We start from the raw sequence: 16,873 nt of genomic DNA, 5'->3' as shown, positions 1-16,873 counted from the left end.
CTTTTTTGTGACTTTTCTTTTGTTCTTTGTTTTTTGACCCAGGAACCAACCTGCTCAGTTACCCAGATATGCCACAAGTTGTGAACATTGAAGATCTTCTCAAAGGCTTCAAGGAATCCTTTCTTCATCTCTTCCTCTCCTCCCCAAAGTATCAACACATAAGAAACAAATGATTATCAGTTTTCCATCTGATCTCCATGAGAACTTAGGAATTGGAGATCATCAACACATCTCTGGGTTCATATTGTTACCTGATTGGTATCATCACCTGTGTAAGATATATTAAGCACACTGAAAGAATAATTTTTCCCCATGATTTAAAAAAGGAAGTAGATATGAGATTCATTCTTACTGAATGCTCATGGCTTTACCATTGACTGTTGACTGTAAAACATCTAACAAGGGTAAGTTGGGTACATTCTACTTCATAGTAAGACAAAGAGAGTTTCCTTTCAAAAATTAGAAGTATCTTTGTTCAGATAGGTGAACTCATTCTGTGGAATTTTTTTTTTCTTTGGAACTTTAAATTAGGAACAATCATTGCATATGTTAAGTGAAATTTGCATTTCCAGATTAAGGAACTTGCTTCTGAACAAGAACTCTCTAATTAGACCCAACAAGGAAGTTTAAATTGGCTTTCCTTCTCAACAGACACTTGAGGTACCATTTCAGGCAAGGTCTTGAGGGTACATCTTACTTGAAGGTCTACAACAGAGCAGTGCCCCTAAGGAGGGGAGGAATATGTGGACTCAGAGGTGAAGCTTCCCTGACATCTCCCCTACTTCCCCTCTAGCCATCTCTGTTGGAAGAAAACCTAGTCGTTTCACATTATTTGTGTTTATGTTTTATAAATTCTATGAGTACTTTTACAGACCACAGTAAGAGAACATCTGTGTAAAACTTTCTGAAGAAAAGTTGTTTGGCCTAGACTTCATTTGATCCACCCAACTACCCTCTGGGGCAAACATAACAGATGTTGTTATTCTCTCTGTACTCACAGGAGGCTAATGGAGACCAGAAATTTTAAAGTGACTTGCTCATGGTCACATGACTAGTGAACAGACATGCAACTCAAATCCCCCAGTTCTTGGATTCTAGAATGGTTCTTTTATCGTTATCCCCCCACTACTGACAGTCATTTTTAAAAAAGACCAAAGAAACAAAATAACATAAAGAACCCATCACTTATCATTGGATAGGATTTAAAATGCAATGCTGTACCACAGAGAGTGAAGCAAGTGGGCAAAGCCACTCCTTGGTGAAACTTTACCATTTAAATATGACTTTATTAAATCTTGAAACAGATATCTTTTGGGGAGAATTATATGTCTGACAAAATATTCAGTATCCTATAAGAGACTATAACTTATAGGCAACAGTTTCCTGAGTATATCTGTTTCCCTTTTTGGTCTTGTTGTTATTCAGAGTGACATGTCAATATTAAGAGTCTGGTGAACTTTTATGTGTACCATGGGATCGAAGAAGGCCCCCTATTCACCTTATCTATTGTCATTTTAAGAAATCCACTGTAAGAGACATTTTGCAAGATATCTATTATATATATATAGATAGCTTAAATAGAGGTTCTCCTGGGGTAGACTGGGACAGGGAAGCCCAGTGAGGAGAGCACTGGCCATGAGTTGGGGGCACTGTAGGCCAATCCAGCAAGGACAGCTGCAATCCCCACTGCTGTCTTTCAAGCTCATAATCAAGGGGCAGGAAGATAACATTTGGGGAGAAGCAATAAAAATTAAAGATTAGCATGAGTTAATAAGATAGGCAGATTCATATCCTGTTAAGGGAAAGGAAGAGGAAGGGGAGGAGGAAGTAACTTTCAAATCCCTTAATGAGTTCTTAACTAGCACTAGGTCCTAGGGTAAGTGTGTCCTCCGCCTCATTCATTTAGTTCTCACAGTCTAAAAGGTGGGTACTAGCAATTTTCCCACCTTAACCAGGAAAACTTAGGGAGGTCAGGTAACATGCCCAAACTCACCAAGCTATTAAGTCATAGAACTGGAACTTGAATTCTGTCTATCTTAAGAGGGTCTAAAAATAGAAGTTACAACATAATGTATTTCTGAAAACTTCAGAAAGTTTTATCCCTTCAGAAAGGGATAAGTAATGAATCTGCTATGGGAGGCCCTTGGGAAATATAAGGATTGCTACAGAGGATTATATTCCTTCTCATTAGAAAAAGACTAATAGCCTATTGTTTCTATTAAGCAGGTAGCACCATAATCTATGTACCCCTTAACCAGAATATAAATTACTTGGCCACAAAGGAAAAGAACATACAATGTTCACACATTCCTGTTAGGAATTCTACTTTGTCCTGGAAGGACTAGTGCTCTTGGTTTAATGTTTCTGTTAGAGTTCAGAGAAGGACTTGCTCTATCATGCCCCACAGGGGTGAGAAAGGTAGAAGTTGGACATCAGCATTACATTTGCCTCAAGTGAAGTAAGAGAATTATGATTGAAGGTCGATGGTTTGCCACCACAGGAGATGCAATAAAAAGGATCAGAGTACCCCAGCCTTTAGCACAGCCCCATTTGTGTTGGAATCGGTGATGAGTATGGACAGTTGAACTATGCTCACACATTTAAACCAATCCCATTTTTGGCAGAAGGCTGCAAGTTATGAAGGTAAACTGAAACTATCTCTAACTATTTCTTTTCCCTTGGCATCAGAATTTAAAAGAATTAAAGTTTCAGTCACAGAGGGTAATTATCATCATATCCTTCATTTCAACAACTGCTAAGATAGAGACTCTCTATGACACAGCAGCTATGGTCTGATCCAAAGTCTGGCAGAGGGTGCCATCTTGGGATCAACAACACTACCTTCTCTTTAATAAACAGCGACTCTGAGAATTCCCCACTGGACAACCACTCACAATCTCATGGCCTTATGCAAAAACATGCCCACAATTCCTGCACGGGTCTCTAACAATTTTTTCACATGGTTTCATTCAATTTTTGAAGTTTTTCCAGATGATTCCACAAATCAATTTTCAAAAATCTATTACTTGATCTCAATAGAAAGAGAAAAACATAAAGGAATACTATATCAGAAATAAAAATTTCCAGTTGTTCAAAGAACAGATTTGAAAGAATAAAGGAGAACAAAACAATGTATCTATCAGACTAATGGAAAAAGCCAAAGTTTGAGGTATAGACAGTTGCCCTAGAGAGCAGCCTCTTGTCACTTCTAGAAACCTATGTTCCTGGGATTCAAAATATATCCAAAAATAGCTGAAAATTCTTTGAAAAAGATAAAATAGTTTAATAGAAATATTTCTGATTTTGGGATTGCTAAAACTTCTAATTTGAAGAAATAAATACAGATAGTAAAAAACAAAAGTTGAGTTTTAAGACAAATGACTGTCATTCTGATTCCCAATGGGAAGAGTGGTGGGTTTCTACCTCTTGCCAGTATGCCATGGAATCCCTGGGAATTGAAAAACTCTGAGCACAGAAAGATTCATATTGTCTCTGGCAAGTTTCAAAGACAGTTTGAAATAAAAGCAAATATATAAGTACAGTAAATACATCTGCAATGGTTTTAGGAATGAAGAGTGAAAAGGAAAGTAGGCCTGAGGCTCCAACTTTTTATCAAAGGGCTTTCTTTTCTTCATATTTTTTATTATAGCCTTGAATAAAAAGTGCCATTGGCACATCTTTTTGTCTCCCAAATTGCTAAATAAGTCTGTGCACCAGATGAGGCCATCAGTGAGTATCTATTAAGTCTTCTTTTGTCATTAGATTAAGTAACAATGTTCTCTAATGTAGACATAAGCTTGTGTGATAAATCAATTTTCCAGTTAAGAGAATTCTGTATAGATTAAGACATCAAGATTTATCAAGAGCTGCTTATAAACATTGATGTGGCCGCGTTACTGCAGTATGCTAATTTTAAGTCCTTTGGGTCTAAACCAAGGAGTGGGATAACTGGGTCAAAAGGTGGGTCCATTCCAAGTTTTCTGGGGATTCTCCACACTGCTTCCCAGAGTGGCTGCACCAATTTTCAACTCCACCAGCAATGTAAAAGTGTGCCTTTTTCCCCACATCCACACCAAATCCTATTATCGTGTTCTTGGTAATAGCCATTCTAATTAGAGTAAGATGAAATCTTAGAGTTGTTTTAATTTGCATTTCTCTAATTACTAGAGATGTTCAACACTTTTCCAAATATTTATTAATTGCCTGTATATCTTCTTCTGATAAAGAAACTGCGGTATTTATATACAATGGAATATTATTCAATCATAAAGAAGAATAATATTATGACATTTACAGATAAATGGATGGAATTGGGGAATATCATGCTAAGTGAAATAAGCCAATCCCCAAAAACCAAAGGCTGAATGTTTTCCCTGATAAGTGGATGATGATATATAATGGGGATTGGAGAGTGAGAGAAGAATGGAGGAACTTTAGATTATGTAGAAGGAAATGAGCAGGAGGAGAGGGAGTATGAAAGGTGGTGGAATGAGACAGACATCATTTCCCTATGTACATGTATGATTACACGAATGGTATGAATCTACATCATGCACAAACATAGAAACAAAAAGATGCACCTCATTTGTGTATAATGAATCAAAATGCAGTCTGTAAAAATAAAAAAATAATTTAAAAGAAAGATTTATCAAGAAAATTCTTTCGAAAGGGCCTGACATCATAAGGAGAAATATCACTTTGGTTGCCTTGGGGACCTATTGAACCAAATAAATTTATTTTTTATTTTCACATTTTATTGGTGCATATTAATTATGCCAAATGGTTGGTTTCACTGTGGTAGGTTGGTACTGTATATAGCATAATGTGATCAATTTCACTGCCTAATACCTCTCTGTGCCCCTCTCCCTCCCCCTGCTCCCCTTCTTCTATCCTACTCATCTCCCTTCTACTTTCCTGATAGCTTTTTTTCCACATAGGAGAGAAAACTCCTGAAACTTATGAGTTTGACTCACTTCACTTAGCATGATTATATCCATGAATCAAATAAATTTTCAGAATTCGAGTCTTTCCTCTAAAAACCATGCTTATAACATTAAATGTTTCGATAAAGGCCAACAGCCATAATATAAGTAACTTCAATGCGTACTAATCTAATCCCACTAATGGTTCTTAGAGTTTAATGATGAGTGGAGAAGAAATGGACTATGGGGGTTTTTTTAAATCTTGACATGATCCAACATTTCCCTATTTTTTCTTCTGTCTTAGTTACCTCCCCGAACCCACATATTACTAATGTACTATAACAGGTAATGCTTCTTCATTCTAATATGTCTTAAGAAAATATACAAAATGCAGTTCACAAATACAGTTAGAAACATGACAAGTTATACAATAGCATACAGGCATACACATCGTTTAGATACATGATCCAAAAAAGAGAAATGTGTTTTACATTTAAGGTGCTCATAGATGTTATGGTAATAATGAAAATTTGATGCCATTACTGTTATAAAGAGGTGGAACATGTGGATTTGTAAGTAAATGATCAACCCTACACTAACTTAAGTTTCATTGAGGAAGCCAGGTTCAAGACCACTGCTATGCTCAATTTTCTGGAAGAACAGTGAGATGAAGAAAGACATGACAGATGCCATGGGAATGTTATGCAGATTTCACAGTGATGAGCCACAGCCAGTTGTGCAACCAAGCACAGCAGAGTCACCAAGGGATGGAATGGAAAAGAAGATGAGGAGATAGACATTGGTTATGTGGTTTGACAGTAAGTTGAAAACTCTATATTTTTTAGCCAATTTAACCCTATCAATTATTTTCTGCTTCAGAATTTTGTTGTCCTCATTTTGTACATCACAATAAATGAGCTTTGCAAGGAAGGAAGTGGCAGAGTTGGGCTTTAGTACAAGGTCAGTCTAACTCCAAAGTCAATAGCCCTCTCAGTACAGCCCATTTGGTAAGTGGGGCTTGAAGACTGTTAGTACTCCAGCTTATAAGAAAGGATTTTAAAAACTGAGAAAAGAGAAAAGAGAATGTGGATAACTTCAGTAAAGTTGAAGAAAATATAAAAGAGAATTTAAGAATGTAGCTTTGGGGAGGAAGAGAGTAGGACAGAGGAAGGAGAGCCATATCACAGAACTAACACAGTCAGCACCAGGATGATCTTCTGGGAGGGTTTCTGACAAAAGGACATCATGTATCCCACAGGACAATGGTGTGTGTCGGAAGATCTACCAGAGTCCAACCCAGTCAACCTCTTTGTGAAACTGATGAGCAAAGATTTCTATTATATGAGTAGGCAGTCAGGGAGAAATACTTGGGATTAAAGGAGGAGGAGGAGGATATATTTGTTGAATCTGGAGGAGAAGGAAGATCTGTAGGTAAGAGGGATGAGGAAAGAAAGATGGAGACAAGGGAGAGAAAGGGACAGGATCTGACTTAGAAGAAAGAAGGGAGGAAATGTCTTTGTGTTCATAAAAGACTTTGCAAGACCCTGGCATCAGGCAGTTCTGCTTCAGGTCCCAGATAAGAAAGGATGTTCAGGGTGGCCATTCTTTTCTATGTGCTACCTCCTTCAGCACTCTAAGGACTCAAATAGTCCATTACAGAAGCCTGCTTTGCCCAACAGGGCATTGTTTTGGGGGTTTCTTTGTTGTTTTTCTTTTCTGGTGCTGGGGATCAAACCTCACATGCTGGGCAAGCTCTCTACCACTGAGCTATATCCCCTGCCCAGGACAGTGTTCTCCTCGAGGGCACCAATAGTAAAGCCCAGGGAAAGATGCTGTGAGGGGGATGTTGGAGGAAAGCATGACTGATCTGATTGCTGAGCACTCAAAAGACTCTAGGAAATAACAGGGAGGATTTGTAAGGTAGACAAAGTACTGCATAAACAGAAAATAGCTTCTTCTTATTATTAACAGGGCTTCCCTAGAACTCACACACAAGTAATTGGTGGATTATGTTTACATAGATGAAGAAGAGGCAAGTGACACAGAGAAGAAAATGTAAAAGGAGAAACCCAATGTTAAACATGGCTCACATCTTGAAGAAAGGAAATAAAATGCATACAAATGGAATGTGTCATGGGGAAAGCTTCCTACCCTTGGGCATTTTAAATGCACATTGATGACTATTTGGTAGAAATTCTAAGGAAATTAAATCATTATCCATCCAGTTCTACAGAACTATAGGGCTTCCATATTACTTCTTCCTTTTCAGATTCTAAACCATGACCAGGTTCTGTTGAGTTGACCTCCACAGAGGATAATGCTTGGATGAGTTGGCCTTCAGAACCACTTCCATCCTGAGGAAGGATTTTTTTTGTGTATGTTTTGGCATGTCTACTTTTTGGAAAGGAAAATAATCTCTGATTTCTTAAGTTATATTCCATAACACTTGAAATCATAAAATTTTGATTTCAACCAAAAAATAGATCCCAATAATTATTATGTTTCTTGATTCAGTTAATGGAATCATTTAATTCCTCAACACATACAATTTGATCTATCAATATTTAAGGGATAAATAAAGAGTATCAGGCCAAATAATAGCTACTGGATTCTCAAGTGCATAGGATCACTTTTCATGTTCTTCTATACGCTTTCTCCTACTGATGTCATAATGACAAGATCTCTTTGTATAACTAGTCAATATTTCAACTTATACAATAGTTGGGTAATCAGAAATATTTTCACAATTCACACTACTGTTTTCAAAACAAAGCACAATGGACCAATTATATCAGGATTTCTATTTTAAAATCTGGGTAGTAATCTGTGGGGCTGGATTGGGGATCCCATTTCAATGAGAAGAACTTTCAGAAGGAATGAATTTTCCTTTCTACATATCTGTGTTCATTAGTAAAACTATATTCCTTTCAGAAGAAGAAACTATTCTTAAAGAGTTAGGGTTTTCAATCATAGAAACTTCCCAGGTTATTTCTAGGGAGAAAAATGATATTCTGAAAGAAAATGCCCTCAATCTTCTAAGAGTTATGCCATCTGTTTTCTCTTTTCACTACTTTTGTTTTATAAGAAATGCAAGAAGATAGGCAGCTTCTCTTCCTATTTCCTTTGCATCTAAATAAAGAACTGTTATGGTTTAGATATAAGGTGTCCCCCAAAAGCTCAAGTGAGACAATGCAAGGAAGTTTAAGATGAAATGATTGGGTTATGAGAGCCTTAACCTAATCAGAGCATTAATCCCCTGATAGGGATTAACTAGGTGGCAACTGTAGGCAGGTAGGGTATGGCTGGGGAAGATGGGTCACTGGGGGCATGCCCTTGGAGTTCACATTTTGTCAGTGGTCATGGGGTCTCTCTCAGCTTCTTGGTTTCATGTTCTGAGCTGCTTTCCTCTACCACACCTTTCCACCATCATGTTCTGCCTCATCTCAGGCCCCAAGGAACAGAGTCGGTTGTCTATGGACTAAGACCTCTGAAACCATGAGCCTCCAAATAAACTTTTCCTTCACTAATTGTTCTTGTCAGGTCTTTTGGTCACAGCAGCAAAATAGCTGACTAAAACAAGAAGTGTCTTTAGAAATCAAACAGAATACTTTACAAAGTCCTTGCTCTGGCAACTGCTAGGTGAATAGCACAGCAAAAATTTAGTACACATCAAAGCATAGAAACCCTGAAAATACCACAGCATCCCTCTAACACACACACTCGGAATTTTTCACATGAATGTAAAAAGTCATGCAAGAAATTTTCACCCATATATGAATCCTCTCAAATGAGTTGAAATATTTACTACTATCAGAGTTGAACTTATTACAATGCCTCAAAATTCCACAGTGCCTTACAGTTTTTGAAGGAATCTCATATACATTACCTCATTTAAATAAGCAATTTATGTGAAAATTCTATCAAGATTAGCATGTAAAAATGTGAGACACACAGACTTCACTGAGGGAGGTTTGAAGGAAAGAGCCAGTTGGAGGAATACCAGAACAAATGGTATGTTTTCCTTTTAGAAGTCACTCATGGCATGCCTGCTGTGTGTCAGGCATTTTCCTCTGCACTGTTCTAGGTGGATAGTCTGTCTTGAAGCATCTCTAACCAACCTCGTCCTGTTTCCTTTCCTCAGTTATAATACTTTCTCTTTTCTGTCCCTAAGAAAATTCACTCTCAGAATATGACTAGTTATAAGTCATTCAGCTTTTGACTAAACATATTAGCCATCATATGATATTCTCATTTTCAAGGTCATGCTGTCAATGAAGAATGACAGGCTGTGGAGTCAATTAATGAAAGAAATTCTAGCTTCACTTAAACCAAAGAGGCACTGACATGGTCAGAGGGTCTTCCCAGCACTGATGAGGTCCTTCCACTGCTGCCTGCAACCAAGATACTACTTAGCAATACCAAGAGTATTTCTAAGCCTTGGTTCTTAAGCAAAAGATAAAGAAACACTTTGTCTTTAAGTAGTTAGGATAATTACTATCACTTATTGATCACTTGCCATGTATACTGATCACTCTTCTGAGGGTTTTACATATTTTAACACAATTTTCATAAAAAATTCCATGAGGTAGGTAATATTATCGTCCCCATTTTACAAGGAAGAAAACAAGGCATAGAGAGGGAAAGGACCTTGTCTGTGGTGTCACAGGTAGCAATGGCTGAACTGGGATTGGAACCTAGGTGTTCTGACCCAGAGCTAAGTTTTCAAGATCCTTTACAGGACTGACTCGGGCCTCAGTCTCATTCAGAAGACAGACCCTCTCCTTATCTAATTCCTCTTCCTTAACTTATAAAATATGGAGCCTCGACCCAAGTACAACTAGTCTGGAACTTATCAGTCTTCACATGATATAGTGTCCATTCACCACAGGCTGAGAAAAAAAGCAACATATTTGGAGTCATAAGCCTTGGACTCAAGTCTGGCTTTGCTAATCACTCACCTCTCTTCACCTCAGGGTCCTCATCTGTAAAATAGCCTTTTACTCTATTTACAATACAATTCCATAACAACCACCCCACCTTCAGAGAACAGAGACCACTCACCACATCACCTTTCTAGATAGACAGTTAATTCAGGGAACATGGGATCAGAACCTAGACTTCTGGAGTCAAAAGACACCACAAGATAGTAAGGGTGGAAGCAGGCAAATTAAATGGTATAACAAATTTAGATGTATAGAGGAAATAAAGCCAAACCTTCATTAGGAACACCAGACTAGAAGAGCACCAAATGAAGTATTGAAAATAAGTAATGGCACTTTATATAAAATTTACATGGGTAAAAAATGAATAAATTAATCAAGACATATTATTTCTACCTTTATTTTTAAACCATCGTTGCTAATTCAGATGAGACCCAGGTCATAGTCTCCTCTCCACACCAATATTTCTCAGGTTCCTCCTCCTGCTTTGGTCCAAACACTGTGACACTTAACATGTACCATCTGAAGCAGTGCCAGTAACCACTCCTTCCTGGACCACGTATAAGGGAAAAATCTTCAATTTGAGGCCTTGTAGGGATTTTATCTGCTAGCCGAAATCAATTTATGATGTTTCCATATACCTTTCTGGGTCTCCAACCCATTTGGCCATCTCTGTCACAATGACTGGCTCAATCCCAATCATGACCATGAAATCAGACTTAGGGGTCCATGCCTCACAGTGTAAAGGTCCGGAGTATCCTCCCTCCCACCCCTCAGTGTAGTTTTAGGACCTGTAACTCCCTAAGTTCAAATCCCAGCTCTTCCACTTGGCATGCTAACCTAAGACAGCTACATAATTTTTTGTGTGTTTCAATTTATCATCCCTAAAATATAGTAAATAATTCCTGATAGCTCTATTCATAACTAGAACATAGTATCTGGTACACAGTAGGGGATATATAAGTAATTCCAAGTATTATTATGTGCTCTAGACCTTCATTATCCAGGAATGAAATCCCAATGCACTCTACCACTTATTGCCAGTGAACTTTTCATAGAATATTTTTCTTATATGATCAAAAGTTCCCTAAAGGGAGGGAATGTCATTACTGAAATCTTTGTGTTTCCTATTGTACACACTTTAAAGACAACAGATATAAACAGTGGATTAAAATATCAATATCTGAAGATATAAATTCAACCTGTGCCTCAAAATTCAAGCATGATATTAATTGTGGTTACCATGAATGATTAATGATAATGAAAACTTGAGCCTTACTTTCCAAAAAACCCAACAATTAAAATAGATGATAAAATCATTATCAGGAACAAAAGCAGCTTTCCATCACTAGAACATGTATCAAGAAAAAAAAAAAAATTTAGGTTCAAGAATCAAAGACGAGATTGATAACCAAAGTTCCACTAACAATCAAATTAAAATGTCAGTACAGAATGTGAAAAGTGAAGAAAAAAGGTTTTTTAAAAATGTTCTCAGATACTAAACAGGGGTGGGGGGATGAATTTTTCAAAACTTGACCTGTCCCTGAACAAAAATTGGAAGTTATGATTTCAAGATAAATTTTAAAATATATTTTTGCAGTTCCCATTTCCTGAACTGCCCCAGAATCTTTATGACTCAGTCTCAGGCTATCTGCAGATATCTGCTGAAATGATGCATCATTAGAAAGACTTCCTTGGTCACCTGATATGAAACAATGCCCCTGGCCAACATCACTCTCAAGGCCCTTACCCTGATGTATCTGGCTCCAGGGAACTTGTCATTTGTCACATCATATATCTATAGGTCTCTGTCTCTCCCACACTAGAATTGTAATCATCAGGAGAAGAGTTTTTCTAGTGTACTGTCCTGTGTTAGAGATTAACTAGAAAATTGTGGGTGCTCAGTAAAAATCTGTCCAATGAGTGATTCACTTATTAATATATAGATGTAATGCTTTTAAGAGTGCGTGGCCTGCAGTGAGCACAGTCATGGTAGGAGGAGGAGCAGCGGTTTTCCTCCCTCAGCTCTTTTTGATTGCCTTGGGTAACCAGAAAAAAAGTAAGAAGAGTTAGTTAAGTTTGTAGATGGGAGAAGCAGCTTTGGAATCTAGGAGGTGAAATATCTACTTCATGTAGGGGGCTACTATGAATTTTGAATGTGCTCTCAAACACAACATGGTCAAAGAGCAAGCTTTAGTGGAACTGGAGGTATAAAAATGTGAGAGGGAAAACAAGGCTAGAACTGGAAGCTGGGGAGAAAGATATGGTAGAGGCGTCCAGGGCCAGAAAGCAGCCTGACCGTGAGCAGAAGGAACCAACCATGATTTGATTCGCCTCTTACCTAGACTGGCCTCCGCTTGGGCAAGCTTCGGGCGTTGAGATGTCAAAATCGTGATGCCACCAGGCCTGTGTAGAAAGAATAATCAAGGCTTACCTGAAGCAATTTGCACATGGGGGTAGGGGAATGTTTTCCGGTTGCCTGTTGCTTGTATACATGGGGAAGTCATTTCAAAGGGGCTTTTAGAATAGGGAATCATGATTCTGACTCTTCCTGAGTGAGACTAGGGAAGAGAAGATTTTGCATTTTTTCCTGAGAGAATCATAACCTCTCACTGCATGCTGCATAGCACACATTTAGGAATGAAACATTTAGGAATGAAACTCTGTGAAATATACGAAAAATATTTGGGAGAGGAAGTATGTGAAAGAGCAGTGGCAATCATATTTTGTGCAGAGGGAGTGGCACGTGTAGAACCCCCACACCAGGAAGTTGTGACTCGCACCTGAGCCATCAAACGGTAACTAACTGTTCCTGGAGGGTGATGCAAAATGAAGCTGGAAAAATACATAAGGGCCTGACCACACAGGGTCTGTAACTGACCACACTGTCCTGTGTTAGAGATTAACTAGACCAACAGTGACCAACTGTGCTGGTTTGCCTGATGGAAGGGTTTCCAAAATGCAAAACTTTCTGTGCTAAAAGTAGCAAAGTCAAGGCAAACCAGCACCAGTGACCACCCGCCACTGCAGGGCCTCCAAACTTGCAGATGCTCATTTACTTGTTCCCATTGTAAGAAGAACAATCTTTTCAAAACAAGAATCTCGTCATGTCACCTGCTCAGTCACACAGTCAAAACCTTTCTGTGTCTCTCTTGCTCTTAAGACAGACATCAGCTCTTAAAATCCTGAAAGACTCTGTGTGGTCAGGCCCTTATGTATTTTTCCAGCTTCATTTTGCATCACCCTCCAGGAACAGTTAGTTACCTCTTGATGGCTCAGGTGCGAGTCACAACTTCCTGGTGTGGGGGTTCTACACGTGCCACTCCCTCTGCACAAAATATGATTGCCATTGCTCTTTCACATACTTCCTCTTCCAAATATTTTTCATATATTTCACAGAGTTTCATTCCTAAATGTTTTTTATATCAGAGTTTTATCAACAGACACTTTTTCAGAGATGTCTCTCCTCACTTCCCAGAGAGAACGGATTCCCTCTTCTACACTCTGAGTTGAGGCTACCATTGTTGGTACCCACCTACATCCTCTCTACATCACCACTGCACAGAGAGCTGCTCACTGCAAACACCCATGCTTTCTATTCAGTGTGTTTGTTCTGCCCATGAGAACACCCTCCCTTGCACACAGGATGGTAATGGATGAGTTTGGAGTGACTGGCAGAAGCCAGATCAGGTAAACTTTAGGGCCCGTGACATAAATCTAAATTTTGTCCTAAGTCCAGTGAGAAGCTACTGGAGAGTTTTAACACAGGGAAGAGAAAAGATCTGATTACATTTTAAAAAGGTCACCTGAACTACTGCTTTATAGAAAACAGACTGTGAAAGGGCAGGCCTGGAGGCACAGAGAGACAAGCTGGGAGGTTAGTTCCAAGACTATTTTTCTAGAAGGAATCACTGGAAATACAACTGAAAGCACAAAGTGGCTTTTTGTGGTGCAGTAGCTAGCTCCTTCAGGTCAGCTGTAGGAGAGCAGAATACCTAAAATGGACCTCAGAAATCTCATTCATTCAAGTTGGTTCTCAGAGAGGGATTGCAATCTTTTTCTTTTAATGTATAAAGCAGGAATAAGCAAATAGTACATAAAAAAAAGATAACATTTCACAAGAGGAAGATAATTAGGGGAATAATATCTAAAGGAAAAGAACAATGAAGAGAAGTTTCAGAAACACTATTCTAGAACATTAGGCTGGAGGTTCCTTCTTAGGGCCATCAGTGACTCTTATGCCAGCCTGGGATGCCCCCAGCCTCCTGGACAAACAGCCCCAAACTGTCACCTCACATTTCCTTGGAGCTGTACAGACACTGACTCATTCTCCTTCTCAATGGGAAGATGGTCCAGTAAGATAAGATGGTCTATTTGCAAGTCAGCCTCTCTGAACACAGATGCTCCTGTTTGCAGACTCTCTAGAAGCACAGTGAAGGAAGGAAGTTTCAGGAGTTACATAGGGTAATGCAGATATTGTGTATCTCAGCAGGACCTCTGGTTCCATGTTTCACATTTCTCTTTCTGCCAAGACTCCTTCAACCCCCTCACCTGATAAAGTTCTATGCTTTCAATAGAGTACAGGCAAGACTGTCTTCTGCCCTGGAATTTGGGGCGGGGGGTGTGGAAAATCATTCCTTCCTTTAAGCATTCTGAGTACCTTATAACTATTATAGGAATAGCTACTATTTCTTAAGAACTTGAGGCAAGCATTATGTAAGCATTTCATCTGAATTGTTTTATTTAATCCTCCCACTGTAACCCCATTTGACAAACAGAAAATTGAGGCTTAGAGAAATGGAAGTACTTTCTCAATGTCAGATGGCTAATAAATGATAGAATGGAGATGCAACACCAAGAAGTCTCTTAACCTGTAAACTCTACAGACACTGTTATATTACTTACTCCACTGGATTATAATCAGCAGTTCATGTGCATCTTCCCTCTATTAAATCCAACATAAACAACCCAGGCGTGGTATCATGAAAAATTAAGAGTTTTAGAATAAAACCCTTTTGTATAACTTTAGGAAATGACTGAGACTCCACTTCCTCATGTATAAAATGGAGACAATAAATGCCTACCTAATAAGTTTGTTGTTGAGACAAAATTAGATACAACTGTTAATGCACTTACCACAGTGACACACAGAGGCCTATTCAATTAATCATGTCTTAACTGAGGGTCTATGGAATGCCAATCCTGTGATGGAAAAAGAAATAATAAAACACCTGTCACAGAGCTCATGCACCAGGAATTTAGTGCATGTGGGCTGCTCTCACTCTTGAGGACAGGGACTGTGTTACTCAGCACAGGATTTCTAAAGTTCTGTAACACCTGGCACCAAGTAAACAGCATACCATCTTAGTTAGTGAATAATAATGACTTATGCAATTCTAGAGACCCAAAGTACTGGGGATTATGAATGATGGTGTTAAGGTAGTGGGTTGATACTTATCAAACAGCAGATAAAACACCTGAAAGTGAAGAGCAGCAAGACCACCCCCAGAGGTTGTATGTGTGAAAGCCATTTAATTATAGAGCTACCACTGAACAACTCTCAAAATTACATTTATGGAACAAGGTAGAATGTTAAAATAGAAATACATCTAGCAATACTCAAGAGGTAGGGGGTAAGGGGAGGCAGTTTTAAAGGCATTAATCATACCCCAAAAGGTAGCAAACTGATACTATCTAAATGAGAAAATCATTTTCAAATACAGCATTATAATGACAATAATAATTTATTTTTAACCAAACTCATGATCATTTATTTTTAGACACATTATTTTTGGTAAAGAAGTAACATATCTTGAATTGAAGGAAAATTATTTGAAGATGTGGCTAACTCTTCCTACCAGGAATACAGATCATTGTCATGTTATTCTTGACACATTTTTTTTCTTTTTCATTTCAAAAAAATGATTTCTTTAAAATGTTTTACATCTCTAGTCCACATTCATAATTATGTTTCTTCTCTTTTAATTTAGAACTAGGAAATGATAGAGTATATTTTTTGCTTATGTTGTGAATGGTGTATTTAAAATTAAGAGTCCAATTTGTGAAGCAGAAAAGATTGGTTTCTTTTGCTCTTTATAAATGCAATCCACTTAAAAGTACAGCTAATGAATGGTTACATGTGTGCTTGTACTTTTTAGGATTTTTACATTAAGACTAAGAGATATGAAAAGCTTCATGATGTTAGACTATATCTGGTGAAATCTTTAAGATGAGGATTTTCAACCTACATGGTTTTCCTTGGCACTTCTTATTTAAGATGTGATTATTGAATGTCAACACTTGCTTGTTGTCATAAGTGACAAACTGGAATAATCTAGCCCTTACCCCCTGGTTAGGAATAATAACCTGAAATACACATTGGTGACATAGATAGTAAAGAAACTAGCTTCTGCCTGATGTTTGGTTGATGGAATAGCTGAGCTAACTGTTTAGGCTTTGGCAAAAGACACCACAGCAACTTTTTTTTTTTTTTTTCATTTATTTGGAAAAGGTTTGGGAGAAAAATTGGTATTCTACATTGGTGGTAGGACTGCAAATTGGTGCAACCATTATGGAAAGCAGTATGGAGATTCCTCAAAAAACTAGGAATGAAACCACCATCATTTGATCCAGCTATCCCACTCCTTCATATATATCCAAAGGAGTTAAAATCAGCAGACTACAAGGGCAGAGCCACATCAATGTTCACAGCAGCTCAATTCATAATAGCTAAGCTATGGAACCAACCTATGTGTCCTTCAACAGATGAATAAAGAAACTGTGGTATGTATACACAATGGAATATTACTCAGCCATAAAAAGAATGACTTTATGACATTTGCTGGTAAATGGGTGGAGCCAGAAATTACCATGCTAAGTGAAATAAGCCAGTCCCAAAAATCCAAAGACTGAATGTTCTCTCTGATATGTGGATGCTAACACACAACAAGGGATGGGGGAGAAGAATAGATGTTCGGTGGATTAGACAAAGGGGAATGAAAAGAAAGGAAG

At 38.2% G+C, this 16,873-nt stretch overlaps 1 protein-coding gene across 3 annotated transcripts in view; it reads right to left on the bottom strand.

Annotated features, from left to right (window-relative positions):
- The window catches only part of FMN1 (formin 1), a 390,151-nt gene that overhangs the window by 363,438 nt on the left and 9,840 nt on the right, over nt 1–16,873 (bottom strand). For all 3 annotated transcript variants that reach the window (XR_013761711.1, XM_079126348.1, XM_079126351.1), the window contains exon 3: nt 12,204–12,268. The gene's annotated coding sequence lies outside the window, so the exon portion shown is untranslated. The remainder of the gene's footprint in view (nt 1–12,203; nt 12,269–16,873) is intronic.

Source organism: Sciurus vulgaris, assembly GCF_902686455.1.
Source record: "Sciurus vulgaris genome assembly, chromosome: 2".
NCBI classification, from domain to species: Eukaryota; Metazoa; Chordata; class Mammalia; order Rodentia; family Sciuridae; genus Sciurus; species Sciurus vulgaris.
The sequence above is the reverse complement of the archived record's forward strand: the minus strand, read 5'-3'. Positions and strand labels throughout refer to the sequence as shown.